Here is a 25,934-nt window from a genome sequence, read left to right on the forward strand (position 1 = left end):
TACAAAACAAAGGGAGAACTAAGATTCGCAGTCCAAGGACCACGGCTATGGAATGCTTTACCTACTCACATTCGCATGGAAGAAAACCATGCCTTCAGAAAGAAACTCAAGACCTACCTCTTCTAAGAAGCTGGACAACACAGGACGGATCTAGCGCCTTGAGGCAATTCTCTCTCTGAAACTTATTTCAAGTAAACAATTAAACTTCCACTGATTACTGAATACCAATATTATGTGTCCTAAACCTTACACTATATCATTTATATTGTACATTATATACTCCTGACCCCTGCACTATATACTGGCTATTGTACATTACATACTCCTGACCCCTGCACTATATATGCTATGTTGTACATTACATCATTCTGATACTATATAGTCCTATCTGTTGTATCTTATACAATATGTTGTACTTTACATAGTCCTGAGTTCTGCTCTCTCCCCTCTACCCACTGCTATATATACACATAATATGTATTCTCTTTAGTTACACCAGCTGGACATTTTATATCTGATGATTTGATTGGAGCACAGACTTTTACATCTTTATAATAATGTCATAAAAATTAAAAAAGATGAAGCGCTAGAAACGCAGCTAGTGCGATATGGAAATAGTTCCAATGTCCATGTGTGCCAGTAGGCAAAGTTCATTTACTGCTGAGGCCAGACTAGGGTTTAGGGGTTCTGGTCTATATCAGTGTGGACAGCCAGCTGTAGAGAGCAGAAGAGACTCTGTGGATATGGGTGAGAGAGAGAGAGAGGAGCGGCGCCTTGGGCTCCTGTAGTCCAGATGGGAAGCAGTAGTGGTCAGCAGTTCCCAGCGGCTCTGAGGCTGAAGACGGTCACACAACAAGCATGTCAGCAGTGATGGACAGGAGGCGTGGTTGAGATAGTGTTCAGGGCATGCGTGCTCCTTCTTCAGGCATATGTTGATATGCTCCAAAATCGAGCTCGACCATGCCTCCCATACATCACCGCTGACGTGCTTGTTGTGTGACCGTCTTCAGCCTCGGAGCCGCTGGGAACTGCTGACCACCACCGCTGCCTAGCTGGACTACAGGAGCCCAAGCTACTTCTGCCATGCACATTATATCTCAACAAAATGTGAGTTGATCTTACTTTTATTAAACATTGAATTTTAACTGACATACTGCACTCATAATAATGTCATAAGATCTTCTAACTTTGGAACCTTAAACAGAAAGTGATAATGAGGGAACTAAATAAGGGGAAGATGGCAATGAGTGATAGAGGGGGTGGGGACACTCGTCCTATAATCCCCTCATCACTGTCACTCCTATAAAAGACCGTTCTCGTTGTTTCCTCACTCTCTGACTAAGGTCCATGAATAAAGAAATGAACTGGTAGGAGATCAGAGGACCCATTTACTAGTTACCTTGAGGGGGGAATTGTAAGATCCTCAGAGACAAAGCTGTCTGATGTGGGCGGAGTCCTGGTTTAGGGGAACCAATCTGCTCATGTCTAGTAATAATCTTTTTATTTCTATTTTAGTAGATGGACGGGAGATGAGGAAAACCTCAGAGGATTGTCTCACTTTGTCTCCAGACTGTAAAGTAGAAGATGAGGACATCACACAGTATAGTCCAGGAGAAAACCCGACTACCTCAAATGTCCATCCGGCACCACACAGTGTAGATGGACCATCGTATTCCTCTTATCCTGAGGAACCTCAGACTGTGAGGGACGGTGTCGTCCTTCCAACAGAGAAGAGCTTTTCCTGTACTGAGTGCGGGAAGTGTTTCCATTCTAAATATGATCTTAATGTGCATAAAAGGACTCACACAGGTGAAAAGCCGTATTCCTGTCCTGAGTGCGGGAAATGTTTTTCACAGATGTCCAATCTTTATAAACATCAGCGATCTCACACGGGAGAGAAGCCGTATTCCTGTCCTGAGTGCGGGAAATGTTTTTCACAGAAGTCACATCTTTATGGACATCAGAGGTCTCACTCGGGTGAGAAGCCATATCCCTGCCCTGAGTGCGGGAAATGTTTCCATTCTAAATCCAAACTGAATGTGCATAAGAGGTCTCACACCGGGGAGAAGCCATATTCCTGTCCTGAGTGTGGGAAATGTTTCTCACAGAATTCCAATCTTTACAAACATCTTAGATTGCATATGGGGCAAAAAATGTATTCTTGTGTAGTGTGTGGAAAATGTTTTTCACAGAAGTTCAATCTTTACACACACCAGAGATCTCACACAGGGGAGAAGCCATATTCCTGTCCTGAGTGCGGGAAATGTTTTTCACAGAAATCCCATCTTCACAAACATCAGCAATCTCACACGGGGGAGAAGCCGTATTCCTGTTCCGAGTGCGGGATGTGTTTTTCACAGAAGTCACATCTTTACAAACATCAGAGGTCTCACACCGGGGAGAAGCCGTTCTCCTGTCCTGAGTGTGGGAAATGTTTTTCACAGAAGTCTGATGTTTACAAACATAAGAGATCTCACTTGAGGGAGAAGCTACTTTCCTGTCCTGAGTGAGAGAATTGTTCTTCACTGAAGTCCTGTCTTCCTGTACATCAGGGATCCCACACAACCCTCAAGGTGTATTAGTGCCTTGAGTGTGGGAAATGTCTTGTATATGAATGTTGCTGGACATGTGGGGAAGAAGCACACCCTGATATACACCTCACATATACTCCATTGGCTGATCTTCATCATGTAAGAAACTGTTGATAAGGAGATCAGAGATCACCAAAGACATGGATGAAGTGTTGTACCGTGTTGACTATTGATAGCAGCAGAAAAATAAAAATGGAGTCATTACCTTTCATTGGCTGAGTACATTTTGTGGTGTAAGCTTCCACAAAAAGGCAGATGTCAATTTTTTTTTAAATGAGTTAAATGAATGTGTCCAACATTTGCCCAGCTATAATAAATAGTGACCGAATTTTATTTGCTATACTGATTTCCTTGTTTCCTTCCAGTGAAATAGAATATGGCTAGAATTTGTCACGGCTGGGTGAATTTTTGTCACATTTGTCCACCATTTTTTTTTTTATGAATAGATCCCTTGAAGAACATTGAAGAACATGAACTATTTAAACCAACAATATTAAACCAACCATTTCAATATGTCTTTTATTGTAAGAAATAATGAGTACAAGAGAGAAGAATAACAATGTTGCACAATAAATGCATTTAAACAAGAAACTCTACAAAACATAGTAAATCCTCAAAAATGAATGAAATTGTGGGGGGGAAAGTCAAAGTAGGGGGAATGAAGAAATAAGAGAGTAGGTATGACACCAGGTGATCATGTGAAAAGAGCCATCTATTCACATCTGGGCAAATGTCAATCAGAGTAGGACACGCAGAGGAAGGGATGGATTCCATCGCTGAAATAATAATTGCGGGTCAGAGATGACGGACAATATTTACAAGGTACAAGAAGAGTTATGCATCCATGAAGACCAGTTAAGGAGAAATTTGTCATGTGAAGATTTATTCAAATAGGATACATTTGTTTAGAATTGTGATAGTGGTTTAACCATCAGGGGTCATTGCTTACTTCCGGTTCTGAACAAGAGTTCACTTACCTGCTATAAATAGGTGTGTCATATAGTGTGACATTCGAAAGGCCAAGACCTATTCTCGGCAAGGCTAGTTTTGGGTCAGGTTTAAGTGTTACACCAGTAATGTAAGAGACCAATGAGAAAACGGCAGACCAAGAACTGTTGATGATTGGGAAATGCCACCTAACATGAGCTATATTGATCCGACAGAGCCACAATTTCTTCATGACACAAGGGGGAGTGATCTGGGAATATGGTGACTAGTCTGTCTGGGGTGTAGTACCACTTGTGTAAGAGTTTCTGGAAGGATTCCCAATGAGAAAGACAATGAGAATATTTAAGAGGCAACTGAGTAGCAAGGCAACATTGAGGTGGGGTTGCTGAGAATTGAAGGGCGAGTGCCCAGGAAACCATGGAAGCATTTTTTGTGGAGAAGAATGGTGGGGAAGGAGATGATAAAGAGGTGATACTCCCAAATGGAGAGATGGTGGGGTGTCCATGAGTTTTAAAAGTGGGAGGGAAACAATAAGAAGCAATGCAGGGCATGACTTATCTGAAGGTGCTTGTAAAATGATGAGGTGTTTATGGAGTAGGAAGTGCATAAGTCTTGAAAAGAATGAAGGTTGAATTGTGACTATAGGTGTGCCAGAGAATGGATGCCAGCTGACTCCCAGTCAGCCAAAGAGATATCCTGTATAAGCGGTTCCAAGAAACGTATTGAGAGGCAATGTAATGTTGCTTGAGAGAGTCCGTGAGACTGGTCCACAATAAGAATGTCAAATGGCTGTTAAGCTGCCAAAAAATCCTGGGTGCCTGCCTGGGTCCACAAACCTTATGAGGATTAAGCACAAGAGTGTGAAACGCGTCTGCTGACCCTCCGTGGGTTGAGTGTGTGTGTCATGTCTTTCATTTTTATTTTTGCATAATAAAAGGAGCTGTTTTCATTCTCTGGAAGTGCCGCCATCTCTTTCTTTTCTGGTCCACAATAGAGTTCCAAACTTTACAAGCAGCTTTGATGGTATCCAGAAGTGGTTTTGTGGAGATCTCTGGATCCATACGCCCCCCAGAAGCAATTTAGGTTCAAACTGAAAATTGTTATCAATACTCAACGTAATTTTCCTTTCCTGGTCCATCCTCCTGTCAGCACCCTATGGGTTAACTCCTCCTTTCAACCCCCAGGACCACCTCCAGTTTAGTAAAGTTAGGTCCTCCCCTCGCCCTCTTGTTATTTGTATAGCAGAGGGAAAGCAAATTGTGTGTGACGTGAGGACGGACCAGGAAAAGAAAATTACGGTGAGTATTGATAACAATTTTCTGTTTTCCTGGTTGTCCTCCCGTTAGCACACTATAGGATATACCCTAGCCAATATAGGGTGGGAAAGAAAAGACAAATTTTCCAGATTCCATGCTTCACCACACTTTAATTAACTTAACAAAGAAGCTGATATCACCGCCGTTCCGAATAAGGAAGAACTAGCATAAAGTACATCTAATTTAAAGTGATGAGCAAAAGTCTTGCAAGAACTCCAGCTAGCGGACCTGCATATGTCTTCAACCGGTACTTTTCCCACAGATGCCCATGAGGCTCCCATCCCTCTAGTCGAGTGAGTTCTTATACACTGCAGAGGAGCAAGGCCCTGTTGTTTGTAAACCAAGAAAATAACCTTTGTGTTCCAGGTAGCCAGAACTCTTGATGAAGCTGCCTCCCCTTTCCTAGGCCTGCAAGGGAATATAAATAGGTTCTCAGACTTATGTGTCTGCTGAGCCCACTGTAGATATATTGACTAGACATGTGCAAGTCGTTTAGTTCAGAATTCGTTTTTTAAAGAATTTTGATAAATTCGTTAATTTCAAAATTTCCGAATTTTTCAATTTCCGAAATTACGACTTTCCGAATTTTGAATTTCAAATTTCCAAAATTCGGATTTCCAAATTTTCCAATTTCTGAAAATACAAATTTTCAAATTCTGAATTTTCGGAATTCGGAAATTCAAAAATTTGAAAATCTGAAATTTCGAAAATCTGAAAAAAAGAAAGAAAATCAATACAATTTTAAATAACTGACTATTGAATTATAGGTATTGGAATTTCCTTTCAAATTTGACTGTGATCGTAACGAATACAAATTTATCTGAAACAACAAATAATCTGAAATAACGAATGCCGCATCTAAACGTATGGAACCTAATGATATAATAATAATAAAGCATTTTTATTATTATTTATTATTAATTTGTTCCATTCCATTTGTTTAGATGCGGCATTCGTTTTTTCGGACAATTCGTAACTTCAGATAAATTTGTATTCGTTACATTCACAAACAGCCAAATTTGAAAGGAAATTCCAATACCTATAATTTAATAGTTAGTTATTATTTTGAATTTTACTGATTTTCTTTCTTTTTTTCTGATTTTCACATTTTTGAACTTTTGAATTCCGGAAATCAAAAATTCGAAAATTCGAATTTTAGAAATTTGGAAAACAAAATTTCCGAATTTCCGAAAAAAACAAATGAAACGAAAACAAACATATTTTTTGTCAGTGCACATGTCTAATATTGACCTTAGGCTGACCATGTCCAGTGGTTTAAGATCTAGATGGTTCGTCTGTTCTGGTGGCTGTGTGAAATAAGGTAGCACCGCCTCCCAGTCTATGTGAAATTTTGAGATGACTTTAGTGGCCAAGCCCGATGAGGGACACAGGATCACCCTATCTGGATAAATGATGCAAAATGTCTCTCTGCAGGATAGGGCAGCCAACTCTTTTTTTTTTTTTTTTTTTAATAATCTTTATTCATTACACAGTGTTATACAGTAATTTCCATCAACGATAGACATTCCAAACTCATATGCACAACACTCCAAGTATAAAATATCCTAAAACATTATTCACCCGTTTTCTCTTATTTCCCCCCCCCCCCCCCCCCCCGTGCCTATCCCCCCACCCTCCAACCCAAGGGTCTAACTGTTTTTCCTTCGGTAATTCTTTAATCCTCTGTGTACATCTACAACACCTCTTCCTACACACTTTACAAGGGATACCCTATTTCTTCTAACCATGGGACCCAAATTTTTTTTGAACTCCTTCAAATTTTTCCTCCTTACGTATACTACCTTTTCTTTCCATACCGTTTCTGTCACTGTTCTAATCCAGTCATCCTTTGAAGGGGGTCTCTCCGCCTGCCACCTCAGGGCTATTAATTTCCTTGCCTGAAATAGGCATCTCACCACTGCTTTGTTTATATTATTGCCTCTCCCTTGGCATTCCCCAACTCCCAATACACATAACTTTGGATCCATTTTCAATCCTACTTTAAAGATCTTATTTATAAGTTCTAATATTTCTGTCCAGTACCGATGTAATTTTGGGCATTTCCATATCATATGGATCAGGTCCCCCGTATTCTGGCATCTTGGACAATTTGCATCCGCCCTTCGCCCAAATTCAAACAGTCTCTTTGGTGTGTAATATGCCCTGTGAAGGAGCATTAGGTGTGAGAACTTCTGCGCGGGTGATACCGAGACCTGATGTCCTCCCTCCAACATCTTTCTCCACTGTTCATCCGATATGTTGCCCATGTCTCTTTCCCATTTGCTTCTACACTTGAGCTTTTCTGGACTCTCCATCCCACCTCTGCATAACAATGGATACATTTCTGCTATGGAACCTTTGTGTCCATCCGCACTACCCATTCTGCAAAGGATAGGGGAGAGGCTCCACCTCGGACCTTGTTCCCCAAATTGAGCCTTTAGGGCATGCCTTATTTGTAGATAGTTGTAATACGTATGATTCGGAATATCAAATTCCTCCTTTAGTGAAATGAATGTTTTGAGTGTGCTGCCATTATACAGTTGGGCCAATTTTACTATTCCTTTTGTTTCCCAAGACTTTATTTTTCCCATTGGCTTTAATTCTTGTAAATACTTATTATCCCAAAGGGGAGTGTACCTGGCCTTTCCTTCCACACCTTCCAGCACTTTAATGGATTTCCAAACTTTTATTATTAATTTAACTGTGGGGGGTCTAGAGACAAAAGAATTTGCCTCCAGCACCTCCATAAATGTTTCATGTGGCGCTCCCATGGTCATTATACCCTCATTATTTTCATCCCTTGACCCTATGTGCTGTAACTGAGCTGCTAAAAAATAGAATTGGGGATGTGGGACTGCCATACCCCCCTCTCGAGTTGATAATTGCAAGGTTTGTAGGCTAATCCTTGATTGTCCCCCTTTCCATATAAGATCTCTTAATATTGTGTCTATTTTTTTAAACCATTTCTTATAAATCCATATTGGTGAATTCTGCAATATGAACAATAACTGGGGCAACCACAGCATTTTGACCAAATTGCATCGTCCAGCAACTGATAAGGGAAGCTTCCTCCATATATTGACTTTATTTTTAAACTTTGTCAACAGGGGGATCAAGTTATGATTTATATAATTACCTGGGTCCTTTGTTATATAAATACCTAAGTATTTTACTATCTCCACTATTTCTATTTGTATACTCTCCAAATAGGCATTTTTCCTAATTGGGTCTACCGGTAATAGCATTGATTTTTCCCAATTTATGGTGAGACCAGATAGCTTTCCAAAACTCGTGAATATGTCTATCACCTGCCTAAGTGAGCGCTCCGTATCTCCTAGAAATATGAGGACATCGTCCGCATATAGTGCGATTCTCTCCTCTCTACCACTTCTCCGGAACCCTTCCATAAGCTGACTTTGCCTCACTGCTGCGGCCACTGGTTCCATGGCCAGGGCAAAAATCAAGGGTGACAGAGGGCACCCCTGCCTTGTGCCTCTTTCCAGTCGGAATCCAGCTGAAAGGGTGTTATTGACCTTAACTTTAGCGCTAGGGTCGTTGTATAAAATTTCAACCCACTTCCTAAAGGATGGACCGAAGCCAAACTCCTTCAAGACACGTCTCATAAACCCCCATTCCAGGCTGTCGAATGCCTTTACCACATCCAACATCATGACCGCCCTTGACCCCGTATTCTCTATGGGTATTTGCAGGTTTAAAAAAAGCCTCCTGATATTCCTACTAAGTGATCTCTGGGGAATAAAACCCGTTTGGTCTGTGTGGACTAATTTTGAAATTATTTTTTTCAATCTAATAGCAAGCGTCTTTGCGAGAATCTTAGCATCTGCGCACAGCAAGGAAATGGGCCTATAAGACCCCGGCTCTAAGGGGTCTTTCCCCTCCTTGGGCAGCATAATAATCGTAGCTTCGGTCATTGATTTGGGTAGTTTTCCTTCCTTCTTTGCCATGTCAAATACATTAAGGAGCTCCGGGAGTAAAATTTCCCCATATTTTTTATATGTTTCAGCAGGTAGGCCATCGGGACCCGGGGACTTCTGATTTGCCATTTCTGCTACTGCCATTCTTATTTCCTCTAATGTTATCGGAGCCTCCAAAACCTCTCTGTCAATGTCTGTGAGGGAGGGTAATTCAATATTCTTGAAGAAACTGTCCATTTCCTCCCCTCCCGCACCCCCCCGGGACTTATACAGTTCTTCATAATATTCCTTAAATGTATTACTTATCTCCTCTGTCACAGATGATATCTCCCCGCCCATAGTTCTAATGGCGGGGATTGCAGAAGGTGAGGCACTGGCCCTAACAATATAGGCCAGCATCTTACCCACTTTTTCCCCTTCCCCATACGCTATTTGTTTTTGGAACATTCTTTTGTTTTCCTATTTCCTGACCATTACCTCTTTATATGTTTGTTGCCTATTCTCCCACTTACTCCTAGTATCGGCGGATGGCTCCTTCAGATACTCCCTTTCGGCCGCAGCTAACTCCGCCCTGATCTTAACCTCCCATTCCAACGATTTCTTTTTTGTCCTTGAAACCTGCTGGATAAGTAAACCCCTCAAATATGACTTTAATGCATCCCACATCACCCCTCTTGTTGTTGTATCCGTATTAAAATCTATAAATTCTTTTACCTTGCCTACAATCTCATTCTGACCTTCTATTAGTTCGAACCATATTGGGTTCATCCTCCACAGCCCACCTAATTTATTATTCCTTATATTTACCATAGCCGTTAACAGTGAGTGATCCGACACCCCCCTAGGTTGGTAGACTATATCTTTAATTATTTGGGAAGCTAAATTGTTGCCCAATATAAGATCGATTCTTGAAAGTGTGGAATAGGAACCCGAATAGCATGAAAATTGCTGTGCCACCGGGTTCCGTATTCTCCAGAGGTCCAACAATCCAGCTTCTTCAAGAAATTGACCCATACGCTTTCCTTGTGGCCCCCATCCCTGATTACCTGGGGGAAACCTATCCATTTTTTTGTTAATTATGACGTTGAAATCCCCAACTACAATAACTGGTATGTTAGGTCTATCAACTACAAACTCCAGTAGACAGTACAAGACCTCTAATTTAAAAGGAGGGGGAATGTAAATATTTGCAAGTATACATTCTTGATTTTCTATTATGCAATGTAGGAAAATATAACGGCCCTCCCCATCAATCTTGCACTGCTTGCAGGTAAACACTATCCCTCCACCAACTAACACTGCCACACCTCTAGAATACGAGGTGTGTACCGCATGGTATTGGTACAGAAAGTGCTTATTCTTTATTTGACCTTTTGTGTCATTGCTCAAGTGTGTCTCCTGCAAGCAGGCAATACCCACTTTAAAAATATCAAGCATATCAAAAACAGCAGCCCTTTTAACAGAGGTTCCTAACCCTCGGACATTCCACGACCCGATATTCAATGCCATTGATTATACTTAAACATAATTATCAGCAACAACTATAGAAAAAGCTACCGGGAGAGAAGTACACCGTCGGGTGTCTTGCCATATTAACCCCAGAACTCCCACCATCCCTAATGTCTCCTGTATCCAATCTACCCCTTGTTCTACAATACTCCCCATTATCAATGAAATAATTTCCCTATTTGTCAAAATTAAATTAGTGAGCTTTTTATTTCTAGAGCATACCCGTGTTTCCATACTCCACACTTTCCTACTATACCCATATTCTGCTATACCCTGCGTGTCATTACATAACCCAGTGTACCACATGTCATACCTAATTTTTTGTTGTGCCAACTGTATTATTGTATAAACTAGTGTACCGTGTGTTTTCTTATTATTTAGTGTACCCGCTCGTACCCTCCCATGTGTTCTTCCTCTTGTGTTCCCTTTACCCCCCCCTCCCTCCCTCCCTCCCCTCCCCCCCACTCAGAATTTTTAAATATTCCCCCCTCCTACCCCACCCATACCATTCTAGGTTACCCCTTGAGGCTTGTTTAATGACCGTCCCATACCACCCCACCCGCACAAAACTCATATCTCCCAATCCTCCTTCCCCTCTCCCCCCCCCTATCACTACAACTACATAAGCACTTATTTTAAACCACCCCCATCCGAATCCAACTTCCATTTTACCCGTGTCTGGGCCTATCCCTGCTCCACATAAACTATATTAATTTTCTCATGTGTTTCCCCCACCTATAAGTGATAAATTGAAACCATTTTTTACAGTTATTTCATTGACAAATTATCCTTCTTGTCTTCCAACCATGCCAGCGCACTGGCAGGAGAATCAAAAATCTGACTTCCTCCCAGTGCGTTTATCCGAAGCCTGGCGGGATACAGAAGGGCATATGTAACATCAAACTTTTGCAGGCTACGTTTAACTCCCAGGAATTCAGCTCTGCGCTTCTGTAGGTCTGGTGAGAAATCTGGGTATATTGAAATCCTGGTACCACAATATAAGAGTTTCCCCATTTCTCTAGCCCTTCGAAGTAGCGTTACTTTATCCTTAAAATTTAAGAATTTCACTATCAACGGTCTTGGGGGTCTTCCTTGGGGAGGGGGCCTAAATGGAACTCTATGCGCTCTTTCAATTGAGAACTGCTGAGAAAACGTCTCTCTTCCAAAGATTTCGATCAGCCAGCCCTCTAGAAATACTATCGGATCCGGGCCTTCGCTCCTTTCAGGCAATCCCACCACCCTCACATTGTCCCTACGGAGTCTGTTTTCCATTTCATCAAATTTTCCCGTCAGGTTATCTATTCTCTCTTTCCAGACTTTGATTTCTTGTTTCATAGGGTACACATCATCTTCTAACAGACTTTTTCTTTGCTCAGCTTCCGTTACTCTTTCTGCTGTTTTCCTAAGCTCCTGTTGCACCAGCACTAGTTCCTCCTTGATCTCCTTCATTTGATCTCCTAGTTCACCCAGGGAGAGTTTGCATGCATTAATTGCCACAAGAATGTCTTTTAGCGATGGCTCTCTTTCTGCAGGGGGTGTTATAGTAACAGGGGCCTCTGTTTCTTTCCCGGCTCCTCCTGGCCCTTTACTAGTATGGTTCTTTATGCCAGAAGCACTTACTGACATACTCGGCAGCCCCTGACTCTTTCTGTCCGTTACTGTTTTTGTTTGCCCTTGCTGTCCCCCTTTATTCGGAGTATGTTCCGCTGAGTGGACCATTCTCTCTAGCTTGGCGGTTGCCGCCACGGCCGCCGCCGTTGCGCCTGCCACAGTAGACTGAGCCCCTTTATCCTTCTCTTTTTCTTTAGTTGATCGAGTCGTCATGATGCCTATCTGCTCTTGAGGCTTATTTTCTATAATACAGCAGGGAAGTCCTTAACTGACAAGCAAAAGTGCCACCACACAATCCCCACAGGATCAGAGTCCGTTGTTAGATTACTGCAGATTAAGTTTCTGCAGCACTGAGGTAACAAGAGATGCCATATAACACATCAATACCAGTACAGGGGGGATACCCATGCCATAATCCCCTTACGTGTGCCTATATATTGCCCCTGCTCACTCAAAACCGGGGGTTATCACAGTTCTCACAGTCCAGCATGCACAGAGCAGTATTTCTAAGAGCAGTGTATTGATCTCTCCACAGGCATACACATAGGTTAACAGTTCACTTCCCCCTGATAAACCTTCCACCAGCCTCAGCTTACTGCAGCAAGGAGACTATGACACAGGAAAAGATAAGATAATACCTCCGTTCTGCTGGTCTACTGATTCAGGGAATCGAACGCACACTCTGATGTCCCGTTCATATCTTTAGGCTCCACAAGAAGACAAGATAAGATAATTTCTTCCTCCTCCACTGCTCTTCACTACACACAGCACAGTCCGGCACAGGATATGCCCAGGAAACCTTACAGTGAACTCCTTCTGCTGTCTCCCGGCGTTCGTTCCTACAACGGCCGTCTCTCCTCTCCTCCTCTCCTTCCGTTGTCTCCTATGATCTCACAAGCTTGCCCTGTCACACCAGAGCGCCGCGCTGTCTCAGCTTGTCACGGCTTGTATATCCCCAAACAGAATCAGCTATGCAGGTTCCACAGCGGGGAGAATACGAGCGGCACCGAGGGCTGCGGCGGATCCACAATCATACCGTCTATATGCTACATGCGGAGCAGGGTATCCACACACTCTCACTCCTCGCCATCCATCACCTCCGTCCGCTCCATCCGCTTCCGGTCACGCCCCCCCAGGGCAGCCAACTCTGACACCCTCCTTACTGTTGTAATGGCTGTAAGAAAGACTAATATGATTGTCAAATACCAGAGTGGACCAGACTTAGGGGGACGAAAGGGGGGCTGCAATAGAGATTTTAGTACCGTGCCTAAGTCCCGGGTTGGAAAAAATGTACAGGACAATTGTTGTAAAAGGAGAAGATTGTATTCCCACATCCCTAAATACAGACCACAAGACCAAACCAACTTCTTAGTGGCACTTTGAAGGGAATAAACAACAACTACATGTATAAAATATCCACAAAGCTTTATTATAACAAATTAAAATGATACAAAGTTTAAAATAGTTGATGTGATTACAAAACAATTGTTGATGAATATGAGCAGATAATCAGATGATTCTGTCAGCCAGTTCATTAAAGGGACAGATTGGGGGAGGGTAACATCTGTCCCCTTAATCAGGTGGCTGACAGAATCATATGGTTCGCGATTCGCTTCCCTTTGTGATTTGCACTAATTTGCACCTTCAGAAGATGAACGCTAGAAGATACACATTAGCGTGAATCGCGAAGGATAGGGTCCTATAGCGTGAACGTCAGGCCACCACAACATTGTACCAGGTGGCGGCATATGATGTGAGTTAATCGGTCATCCATTTTATTTGTTTAGTTGTTTTTATGTATTTGGATTTTATCCTGATGTTTTAGCTGTATGTCCAAGTATTGCAATAAATACTACACTATGAAGTACCTTTCTTGTTTATTGCTCATGGTACTTTGGGTCACATGAATGAAGCATTACTCAGAGAAAGGAGAGTCTGGGAAGGAGTTTACCTTCTACCAGTGTCCACTTCACCCATAACGCTGTTTACAAATCCAGTTGGCGGTGAGTGCGCATTACATGGGGGTGAAGGCTGGTGACCGGCGACTGCTCACTCATCTCTTTGTATTGTCACTATACTCACCTGGGTGCGATTATCACTTATATTAAGCAGTATTACACTATATTAGTTTATTTTTTAGATTTATGATTGGAGTCCTAAATATCGAGGATTCATAAGAAGAAACATCTGTCCCCTGAGGGCGATGCTGTTTATGCGTGTTCACTTTATGGAGCAGTCAAGATTTCTGGTAAGCCTCTGATCTTATATCCCAATAAGACACTGGTTGGGAACGCATTGAGCAGTACAAAGTCCATGGTGATTATCAAAAATACTGTATACAGTATAAATACAGCCTTCTCTATAGAATGGGCTCTCCAACCAGAGGTGTCATAATACCAACTGCCAAAACTTATGGTAAGTTCCACACAGATATGGTGGATGGCTGTATCCTTCAGGAACAATCATCCAAACTGTAATAATGAGGCTATCTGGGTTTACCAGAATCTTAGAAGAGCAAAGTCCTTGGGTCCACTGGGCTGGCCAGAACATCACTAGTACAAGGAGTACCACCACTGACCACCAATGTTGGGCTGGAGTTATACTTTATTCTCACTGACACCAACATTGGGACTTATTTTATCTCACTGACAACAATGGTACTTATTTTATCTCACTAACAACAATAGAGCGTATTTTATCTCACTGACACCAACAATAGAGCTTATTTTATCTCACTGACACCAACAATAGAGCTTATTTTATCTCACTGAAACCAACAACGGTTCTTATTTTATGTCACTGACACCAACAATGGTACTTATTTTATCTCGCTGACACCAACAATGGTACTTATTTTATCTCGCTGACACCAACAATGGTACTTATTTTATCTCACTGACACCAACAATGGGTTTTATTTTCCTACTGACACCAATGATGGAGATTATTTTATCTCACTGAAACCAATGACGGGGCTAATTATATTTTACTGAAGCCAAAGATTGGCTTTTATCTCACCGACACCAATGATGAGAATTTTTTTCCTATCTCATGGATGTGCCGGGCAGTCATACACACACACACACACATACAGATCCCTGTCTGGCAGATACAATCACTTCCACACACTGACAATAATCTGCATTAGGGAGGAGCTCCGTGTCTAAACAGAAGATTGGATAAACTCTGGCTCCTCCCACATTCTTCTGAACATCGAACGTTTACGGCATTTGGTGCAGACGAATGTGACGGCTTCTGGCTGTCACTGGTTTCTAGGGAGGCAACGGCTGGCTGAAACAGCTGTGTCCTTAGCAACTGCCGACTTCATAGTTACATAGTTATATAGTTACATAGTTACATAGTAGGTGAGATGGAAAAAGACACAAGTCTATCAAGTCCAACCTATGTGTGTGATTATGTGTCAGTATTACATTACATATCCCTGTATGTTGTGGTCATTCAGGTGCTTATCTAATAGTTTTTTGAAGCTATCAATGCTCCCCGCTGAGACCACCGCCTGTGGAAGGGAATTCCACATACTTTCCACTCTTACAGTAAAGAACCCTCTACGTAGTTTAAGGTTAAACCTCTTTTCTTCTAATTGTAATGAGTGGCCACGAGTCTTGTTAAACTCTCTTCTTCGAAAAAGTTTTATTTCTATTGTGGGGTCACCAGTCCGGTATTTGTATATTGAAATCATATCCCCTCTCAAGCGTCTCTTCTCCAGAGAGAATAAGTTCAGTGCTCACAACCTTTCCTCATAACTAAGATCCTCCAGACCCTTTATTAGCTTTGTTGCCCTTCTTTGTACTCGCTCCATTTCCAGTACATCCTTCCTGAGGACTGGTGCCCAGAACTGGACAGCATACTCCAGGTGCGGGCGGACCAGAGTCTTGTAGAGTGGGAGAATTATCGTTTTATCTCTGGAGTTGATCCCTTTTTAATGCCAATATTCTGTTTGCTTTGTTAGCAGCAGCTTGGCATTACATGTCATTGCTGAGCCTATCATCTACTAGGACCCCCAGGTCCTTTTCCATCCTAGATTCTCCCAGAGGTTCTCCCCCCAGTCTATAGATTGCATTCATATTTTTGCCACCCAAATGCATAATTTTACATTTTTCTACATTGAACCTCATTTGCCATGTAGTTGCCCACCCCATTAATTTGTTCACATCTTTTTGCAAGGTTTCCACATCCTGCGGAGAAGTTATTGCCCTGCTTAGCTTAGTATCGTCTGCAAATACAGAGATTGAACTGTTTATCCCATCCTCCAGGTCGTTTATGAACAAATTAAATAGGATTGGTCCCAGCACAGAACCCTGGGGAACCCCACTACCCACCCCTGACCATTCTGAGTACTCCCCATTTATCACCACCCTCTAAACTTGCCCTTGTAGCCAGTTTTCAATCCATGTACTCACCCTATGGTGCATGCGAACGGACCTTATTTTGTACAGTAAACGTTTACGGGGAACTGTGTCAAATGCTTTTGCAAAATCCAGATACACCACGTCTACGGGTCTTCCTTTATCTAGATGGCAACTCACCTCCTCATAGAAGATTAATAGATTCGTTTGGCAAGAACGATTCTTCATGAATCCATGCTGATTACTGCTAATGATATCATTCTTATTACTAAAATCTTGTATATAGTCCCTTATCATCCCCTCCAAGAGTTTACATACTATTGATGTTAGGCTAACTGGTCTGTAATTGCCAGGGATGTATTTTGGGCCCTTTTTAAATACTGGTGCTACATTGGCTTTTCTCCAATCAGCTGGTACCATTCCAGTCAGTAGACTGTCTATATAAATTAGGAACAACGGTCTGGCAATCACTTGACTGAGTTCCCTAAGTACCCTCGGATGCAAGCCATCTGGTGATTTATTAATGTTAAGTTTCTCAAGTCTAATTTTAATTCTGTCCTCTGTTAACCATGGAGGTGCTTCCTGTGTTGTGTCATGAGGATAAACACTGCAGTTTTGGTTACTGAAGCCCCCCGATTCACTCATGAAGACTGAGGAGAAGAAAAAATTCAATACCTTCGCCATCTCCCCATCCTTTGTACTTCACCCCTCCCATTCCCTTACATGGCCATGTAGGCAAATAGGTGAGGTCTAGATCAAGACATCATTGTCTGAATATGACCATATTTGGGCAATGATGTCACCACTATCCCCACCCCTTCCTTTATATAGCTGATGACAGCTCAGGACACTATCAGTCAGCGAATGTTACCGTCGGAGATCACTCCTGTGTGGCGGGTCATTGGGGGTTATTGGGGAGTCAGTGTTGGGTTGGCATCATGATTGATGATGGATTAACAATAAGAGACTTTTTAGGGGATTTTTTTAAAATAAAGGACATTGAGTGTTTATATTGCTTTTTCTTTTTTTTTAAATGAATGTACCCCAAATGCATTCATGTGGGGGTACTGGGCACTTCCAGAGTCTGATAAGCCCCCCAGACCCCCCAACCACTAGGCTAGAGTTGTGAGGATGAGGCCCTTGTCCTTATCAACATGGGGACAAGGTGCTTTACTACGAAGGCCTCCCATGTTGAGGGCACATGGCCTGGTATGGTTCAGGAGGAGGGGGTGGAGCTGCACACTCATCCCTCCCCTTTCCTGGGCAGCCAGGCTACATGCTTGGATTATGGATCTGGTATGGATTTTCTGGGGGGGCACCTACATTTTTCTTGTGTGTGAGGGGGGACCCTTAAATTCCATTTTACACTCAGAGGTTCTTGTACTGTATGTATTTGGGGGTCTCTATACATTTTTTTCATTCTTTCAGTAAGATGGGCTACAGAAAAAGTGACCTTTACAAAGAAAAATTAATCATTTTAAATTGCCAGAAAATGACATTTCATTGCCGGCTTCTTTTTTTTTTTTTTAACAGCACACAGACCCTCCAAAGGTCCCCCAAATACATAGAAGAACCTCGGGGAGTCTGTTTTGGTAATGTGCTGTTTTGGTAATTTTTCCTTAGCAAAAGTCAGCACAGGTGCAGCACTTTCTGCACATCATAGAGATGCCCCTTCACAGACAGCATTATGACCCCCCAGCATTAGGACCCCCCAGGATTAGGACCCCCCGAGATTAGGACCCCCAGACATGATATGTAACCAATTGAGCTCTTTGGAGGTACATAGTACACCCAGAAAGTGAAGGGTTAATCATAAGCTGATGGCGGCAGTAGCAGTTCTTGTTTTCTTCAGCCAGTTCCCAGCTGCACAGTAAGAGTGATCTGGGGGGCTGTATAGCTGCCTGATCTCATTTACACTGCGGATGGCCCGATTTCCTCCACCATGACCCCCCCCAGTGTTGGCTCTGGGCTCTCCCTCTTGTCATGGGAGCCTGAAACCTCACCCAGCAGCTTCAGGAGGCCAAGAGGTAGGAGACTGATGACCGTCCATCCCACTCACTCTCCTCTGCACTGAATGAAGCCGGCAGTCCTCAGCTCTGAGTGTTTCTGAGCCATCATTCCCCTGGATGATACCACCAAGGAAACATCTAACCGAGCGCCATCTGTGCATTGGAGGGTAGAGGAGACATTGGAGGTCTAATACACCCCCCATGCCTCATAAAGAGGACCTGTCACCTGCCCAATGATATCAAATGGGGGGGTGGTTATATCCTTGTAATAGCAATACAGCTAAATAAGTAAAAATAGAATAAAACAAGTTAAAAAATATGTATTAGAAAAAAAGTATTAATAAAATTAAACAAGTTTAAAAAAATGATAACATTTATAATAAAAATGAAAAGTAACCCCCATTGCTTTGCACATACCTGTAAACGCACCCATACTGTGTATATGTGTATGTAAAGCGTGATTGCACCACACATGTGAGGGATCACCACAAATGTCGGAGTGAGAGGAATAATTCTACCACCAGAGATCACACTTATCCCTAAACTGATGAGCAGGAAAGCGCCTCCTATGGAGATTTTTAGGTACTGTAGTGTTTTGCCATGTCACTGGCACACACAATTTTATTACTTGACATGTTTGGTATCTATTTACTCATCAAAACCTCATCTTTTATATGTTACCATAAAATTGATTATAATGTGTGTGTTCCCACCCATGAAATTGGGGGGCATATAGTTCTGGTGAGTGCTGCCCAGAGGGGGGAGGGGTGACAGGAGCACTAAGTGGTGTATATATAAGGGAGTGGAGCGATTTCTTCTTCACACTTATTAATGGACTTTGAGGAATGTTTGGAATGTGATGTTTGCACATCTTTTCACTTTTTTTACTGTTTGTATATTTTCATCATGGCACCACTGTGAATGGAGAGGTGTTGTTGCAGTTATTACACTCATTTTCCTCGACTTTATGTATAACAAAGTATTGTAGAAAAGATCACACCATAGAAAATGGGGGAAAGGAGAAAATAAACCCGGATAAGAAGGTGACATTTGTGTACGAGGAACACCTTAACAATTACCACCATTTTATTCTCCAGGGCAAAAACAGCTCTGGCAATGAAAGGCTTAATGTGAGCTAGATGGGATGACTCTGCTGTGGTCACACTCTAAACATTAGAGCTCCCCCTAGCTGCAGCCTGGTAATAACATTGCTAGGAGGTCTATTCATTTATCTGCTACATACTTCCCATCTTTATATAAATGTCTCCTGACATTGAGGGGTCTAGTCATAAATAATTTACATAGCAATCTGCCCGGTGACAATGCATGTACATCCCTTCTGTGTGAATGGGGGGATTGAAGGAATGAAGCGATCTGCTGAGCTGGTTGAAAGTTTTCCATCAAATGAAAATAAACAATGTTACATTTGTTCACTAGATTACTTTTATGATACTTAGCGCCATCTAATGGCCAAATGCAAATTTTCAGGTTTAAATCAATGGTTGGTTTAATATTGTTGCTTTGATTAAACTTATATCCTTCAGTGTGTTCTGTACTCACCAGTGTATGAGGATGATCTCAGGTATCTGTATGAAGACATGTCTGATGAAGGAAACTAAGGGGTCTACTTATAGAAATTTCATGGGATGAATGTGACAATCACTCATCCAGCCATTACAAATTCTGGCCATAATGTAACAAAGTAATTTCCTATGATTGTCAGCTCCATCTAGTGACCATAATGGGGTATTTTCCTGACATACCTCCATTAGTAAAAATAGCACAATACTGCATTTTGACCACTAGATGGAGCCAAGGAAATCAGTGTATGAAATAAAATACATCCAATATTCATCACAGCTGGGTGAATGCCGGTCCCATTTGTTCAACAATTTTCTTTTTATAATTAAAAAAGAGGAAGATTTGGCTACTATAAATGTACCACATCCATAATATTTATCATTTAAAAAAAAACCTTGTATGTCAGACTTTATTGGTACAAAAAAGGCAGAACACAAAAATTACATAAAAAAATCTTTCTTACAAATATTAAAATGGGAACAAATCCATCAACCATTAGACCATATATATTCATAATGACTCATTTAGCTTTGCTGAATTGTTCAAGAGGTCGACGCGTTTCACATCAATAGAGCTTCCTCAGGACCTTTTATGCCTTGGCAGCAAAGAAAATCAGCCTAACTAAAAAAAATACAGAAAAAAAATACATAGCAAACTCGTATTTTTTATAACATTGTATACAATCATCTGTGTCACTTACACAATGCTTGGGGGACATAGCAAGGAGACGGTGATAAATGGAGTGGTCAAAGTAGCTTGCACAGTCAGCTGGTCATGAGTTATAAAGATTAGTGAGATAATAGACATGTGCATGAAAAAAAGCCGAAGTAAAAAAAAAAAACATTTTTTTACTTGTACAAAATTAAAGTTACACCCAAGCACATAACCCCCCCCAAAAAAAATTTGATGCCCCCCACCCCCACGTATACACATGTACAAACGTAAACGCATACACTGGGACACCTACACCTGAAAATGTAGATTGCGATACACGTTACATATTGCCACGCACACCGGAATGAGAGCAATAATTCTATCACCAGATCTCCTCCGTAATAGTAAACTGATGACCTAAAGGGGGCTTTTAAAGTGTCGCCTATAGAAAATATAGGGCACTGAAGTCTGTCACTATTTTACAGGCGCACACAAATTGAAGGTTTGACATGTTGGGTATCTATTTACTTGATGCAACCTCTGCTTTCATATTTTACCAAAAAAAGTGGGTAATTTATTGCATGTTTGTGCCCCCAATAATTAACTGTGCGTTTTTTACTGATATTTTGCGTTTTCTAGACGTTTACGGTAATATTGTGTGACATAAAAAATTGGAACTACCACTATTTTATTCTCTAGGGTGTCTGCTTTCAGAAAATATATCATATTTTAGGGGCTTTATATAATCTTCAGGCCTAAAATGATTTTTTAAACATGTGTGCAAAAAACACAAAAATGGCTCTGGCAGTGAAAGGGTTAAAGCATAAGTTCACCTTCGGGAAGATGTTACATGTTCCTGTTCCTGCAGCGGCTCAGCGATCCGAGTCCTCTGTGTGACAGCAGTGCGGGGAGAAGTTCCCTATACCGGCTGTCACTTTATGAAAAGAGCGCGGCCGTGCCATTCATTCACAGAGTTCTGTCCTTTGCTGATGTCGGCTTGTGAGCTCTCTGGTAGATGATTGGTTCTTCCTGTCACTGTAACTGCCTTCCCGTACAATGTACAGACAGACAGATTACACGGACAGTCTGCAGGAGTCCTGCATAACACCAGCCATCAGCACTTCATGGCTGCAATGCTTTCCAGGCTCCTAAAAAATAGGAAATTAACAATTTGTTACCTGCAGAAAATGTGCATTTATTATTATTTTATAAAAGGTGAACATTTCCTTTAATGAAATGGACACCGGATCGTGATTTGTCTGCTCAGGATGCGCTTGTATCAGATTTATATACGGTTTTGGTTAAAATTATTATTTATTTTATCAGAATAAGGACATTGTCATAAGGGACAAGGAGATTGGGATCTAGATTTAGTCCCTCAGACAAGTATTTTTTTTTTTAAATGTCCACACCCCTGGAACCGTTTCTTTTATTATGGAGATCAGCCATGGAGTATATCTGAGGTGTATATCAGGGTGTGCTTCTTCCCCACATGAGAGCTGTGATGTCCGGCAACATTCATATAGAAGACATTTCCCACACTCAAGGCACCAATACACCTCGAGGGTTGTGTGGGATCCCTGATGTACAGGAAGACAGGACTTCAGTGAGGAACAATTCCCTCACTCTGGACAGGAATACGGCTTCTCCCCCGTGTGAGATCTCTGATGTTTGCAAAGACTGGACTTATGTGAAAAACATTTCCCGCATTCAGGACAGGAATACGGCTTCTCCCCCGTGTGAGATCTCTGATGTGCGTAAAGATTGGACTTCTGTGAAAAACATTTCCCGCACTCAGGACAGGAATACGGCTTCTCCCCCATGTGAGAGCTCTGATGTGCGTAAAGATTGGACTTCTGTGAAAAACATTTCCCACACTCAGGACAGAAATACGGCTTCTCCCCCGTGTGAGATCTCTGATGTGCGTAAAGATTGGACTTCTGTGAAAAACATTTCCCGCACTCAGGACAGGAATACGGCTTCTCCCCCGTGTGAGATCTCTGATGTCTGTTAAGATTGGACTTCTCTGAAAAACATTTCCCACACTCAGGACAGGAATACGGCTTTTCCCCTGTGTGAGATCTCTGATGTTTGTAAAGATCGGACTTCTGTGAAAAACATTTCCCGCACTCAGGACAGTTATACGGCTTCTCGCCCGTGTGAGATCTCTGATGTGTGTAAAGATTGGACTTCACTGAAAAACATTTCCCGCACTCAGGACAGGAATACGGCTTCTCTCCTGTGTGAGATCTTTTATGCACATTAAGATCATATTTAAAATGAAAACACTTTCCGCACTCAGTACAGGAAAAGCTCTTCGCTGTTGGAAGGACGGCACCGTCCCTCACAGTCTGAGGTTCCTCAGGATAAGAGGAATACGATGGTCCATCTACACTGTGTGGTGCCGGATGGACATTTGAGGTAGTCGGGTTTTCTCCTGGACTATACTGTGTGATGTCCTCATCTTCTACTTTACAGTCTGGAGACAAAGTGAGACAATCCTCTGAGGTTTTCCTCATCTCCCGTCCATCTACTAAAATAGAAATACAAAGATTATTACTAGACATGAGCAGATTGGTTCCCCTAAACCAGGACTCCGCCCCCATCAGGCAGCTTTGTCTCTGAGGATCTTACAATTCCCCCCTCAAGGTAACTAGTAAATGGGTCCTCTGATCTCCTACCAGTTCATTTCTTTATTCGTGGACCTTAGTCAGAGAGGGAGTAAGCAATGAGTGTTCTGCCTCCCCAACCTGAGCATTGAAAGTGTTATCTCTGTAAATTACAGTTGTTTTGAGATATCGGTAAAGCAATCTTTGTTTATTCATCTGACAGTGACTTGATCCAGATGACACTTTGAAGATCTTGTGAATTTTAACCACTTCCCATCCCACGTATTGTCATGACTTCCGCAAGGTGGCTCTCTCATCCTGGGTAGGCGTCATATGACGTCCTTGGCTTCCCACCAGCATAGGGTGGCGCACGCGCCTGCCATGTCACCAAGGAGCCTGTGCGCGTGCCTGGCGGCCGCAATGTCCGTCGGGCACATGCGATCGCTCGAGACAGAGCAGGAATGTGGATCTGTGTCTGTAAACACATAGATCCATGTCCTGTCAGGGGAGAGGAGATAGATCATGTGAGAGGAGACAGATCTAGTATATAGGAACACCAATCGGTCTCATCCCCTAGTCAGTCCCATCCCCCACAGTTAGAACACACAGTCAGGGAACACATTTAACCCCTTGATTGCCCCCTAGTGTTAACCCCTTCCCTGCCACTGACATTTACACAGTAATCAGTAACTATTTATAGCACTGATCACTGTATAAATGTCAATGAATTCAAAAAAGGTGTTAAAAGTGTCCTATCTGTCCACCGCAAAGTCAAAGTCATGATGAAAAAATTGCAGATCACCACCATTACTAGTAAAAAAAAATAATAATAAAAATGCCATAAATAACCTATTTTGTGGTGCCTAAACAGCCTAAACGGAGGAAATTTTTTTTAAAATACATTTGGTATATTTATTATAGCAAAAAGTAAAAAATTGTGTTTTTTTCAAAATTTTTGCTCTTTTTTTGTTTATAGCGCAAAAAAAAAAAAAAAAACGCAGAAGGTGAACACATACCATCAAAAGCACCGCAATCCCGATAAAAATTTTTTTAAAAATCGCAGATCACTGCCATTACTTTAAAAAAAAAAAAAAAAAAATAATAATCATAATAATAATAATGTCATAAATCTATCCCCTATTTTGTAGGCGCTATAACAACTTTTGCGCAAACCAAACAATTTACGCTTATTGTGTTTTTTTTTTTACCAAAAATATGTAGCAGATTACATATCGGCCTACACTGAGGATTTTTTTTTTTTTAATTTACTATAACAAAAAGTAAAAAATATTGTGTTTTTTTTCAACATTGTTGCTCTTTTGAAAATAAGAGCAACAGGGTGGGACTTTGCATGAGGGTATAGGGGCCGTTCGAAACCCCTCCTCCATCCCAATTAAATGGTAAAGTAGGTGAAGAGCAGGTGTGGGACTTTATACAAGGCATATGGGAGCAGAGGTATGAGTTGGGTAAAAAATGTAGTTTATTAATGAGAAAAAATAATTTTACAAGAATTCATACAGTACATCATTGAGCATAAATAGTACACAGATAGTTTTACAAAAATTCATACAATACATAATTAGGCTCATGGCTCTGCATATGTTAGCACTTAGCTCTAAGGTATTAGGATATTAAAAGTGTGATCGAAAACTAATGCATCAAAAATGACAAATACAAACAAATGGATATATGTAAATAGGAACGTTGTATGCATATGGGTTCATATAGTGTACACCTAGCGGTAGATTGGAGCTCTACATCGTTACGTCGTTTCGGGGCCTTAAAGCCACTCATCAGGAGTGATACCGAGGTGGTACCTATGAGTTGGGGAAATAGCGGTAATGAATGGTGGAATCCTTTCCCATCCTGTGACCACCCCCCACCCACACACTGGTCCCCACACTTTGACCCCACCTGGGGGGTTCGTTGGGTTGGTCTCGCCTTCGGACCATGCCCCCTCAGCTTCGGGACGGGGCATCCATGGTTGGCGTGGCACCTTGGGCCGCGTTGCCTCTGTGCAGACATCACTGTGAGTCCAGAGCTACATCCAACAACATGACATTCATGATTTATATTTACCCCTTTACATTTTTCCACCATTCATTACCGCTATTTCCCCAACTCATAGGTACCACCTCGGTATCGCTCCTGATGAGTGGCTTTAAGGCCCCGAAACGACGTAACGACGTAGAGCTCCAATCTACCGCTAGGTGTACACTATATGAACCCATATGCATACAACGTTCCTATTTACATATATCCATTTGTTTGTATTTGTCATTTTTGATGCATTAGTTTTCGATCACACTTTTAATATCCTAATACCTTAGAGCTAAGTGCTAACATATGCAGAGCCATGAGCCTAATTATGTATTGTATGAATTTTTGTAAAACTATCTGTGTACTATTTATGCTCAATGATGTACTGTATGAATTTTTGTAAAATTATTTTTTCTCATTAATAAACTATATTTTTTACCCAACTCATACCTCTGCTCCCATGTGCCTTGTATAAAGTCCCACACCTGCTCTTCACCTACTTTACCATTGTTGCTCTTTTGTTTATAGCGCAAAAAATAAAAACCGCAGGAGGTGATCAAATACCACCAAAAGAAAGCTCCATTTGTGGGGAAAAAAGGACATCAATTATGTTTGAGTTCAATGTCACATGACCGCGCAATTGTCAGTTAAAGAGATGCAGTGCCGTATCGCAAAAAAATGGCCCGGTCAGGAAGGGGGTAAATTCTTCCGGGGCTGAATTGGTCAACTTCTACTTTCCGTACTTTTCCGTCGTTACTTGGCAT

The 25,934-nt window shown here is 41.7% G+C and overlaps 2 protein-coding genes and 2 pseudogenes across 5 annotated transcripts in view; 2 read left to right on the forward strand and 2 right to left on the reverse strand.

The window, feature by feature from the left end:
* The window catches only part of LOC141122042 (uncharacterized), a 68,940-nt pseudogene extending 64,577 nt beyond the window's left edge, over positions 1-4,363 (forward strand).
* LOC141122044 (uncharacterized) overlaps positions 1-23,196 on the reverse strand; it is a 46,347-nt pseudogene extending 23,151 nt beyond the window's left edge.
* LOC141122003 (uncharacterized) overlaps positions 1-25,934 on the reverse strand; it is a 207,768-nt gene that overhangs the window by 86,479 nt on the left and 95,355 nt on the right. The window lies entirely within an intron of this gene.
* The window catches only part of LOC141122013 (gastrula zinc finger protein XlCGF66.1-like), a 152,021-nt gene that overhangs the window by 70,498 nt on the left and 55,589 nt on the right, over positions 1-25,934 (forward strand). The window lies entirely within an intron of this gene.

The sequence above is a fragment of the Aquarana catesbeiana genome, unplaced genomic scaffold, assembly GCF_042186555.1.
Source record: "Aquarana catesbeiana isolate 2022-GZ unplaced genomic scaffold, ASM4218655v1 unanchor237, whole genome shotgun sequence".
Classification (NCBI taxonomy): Eukaryota; Metazoa; Chordata; class Amphibia; order Anura; family Ranidae; genus Aquarana; species Aquarana catesbeiana.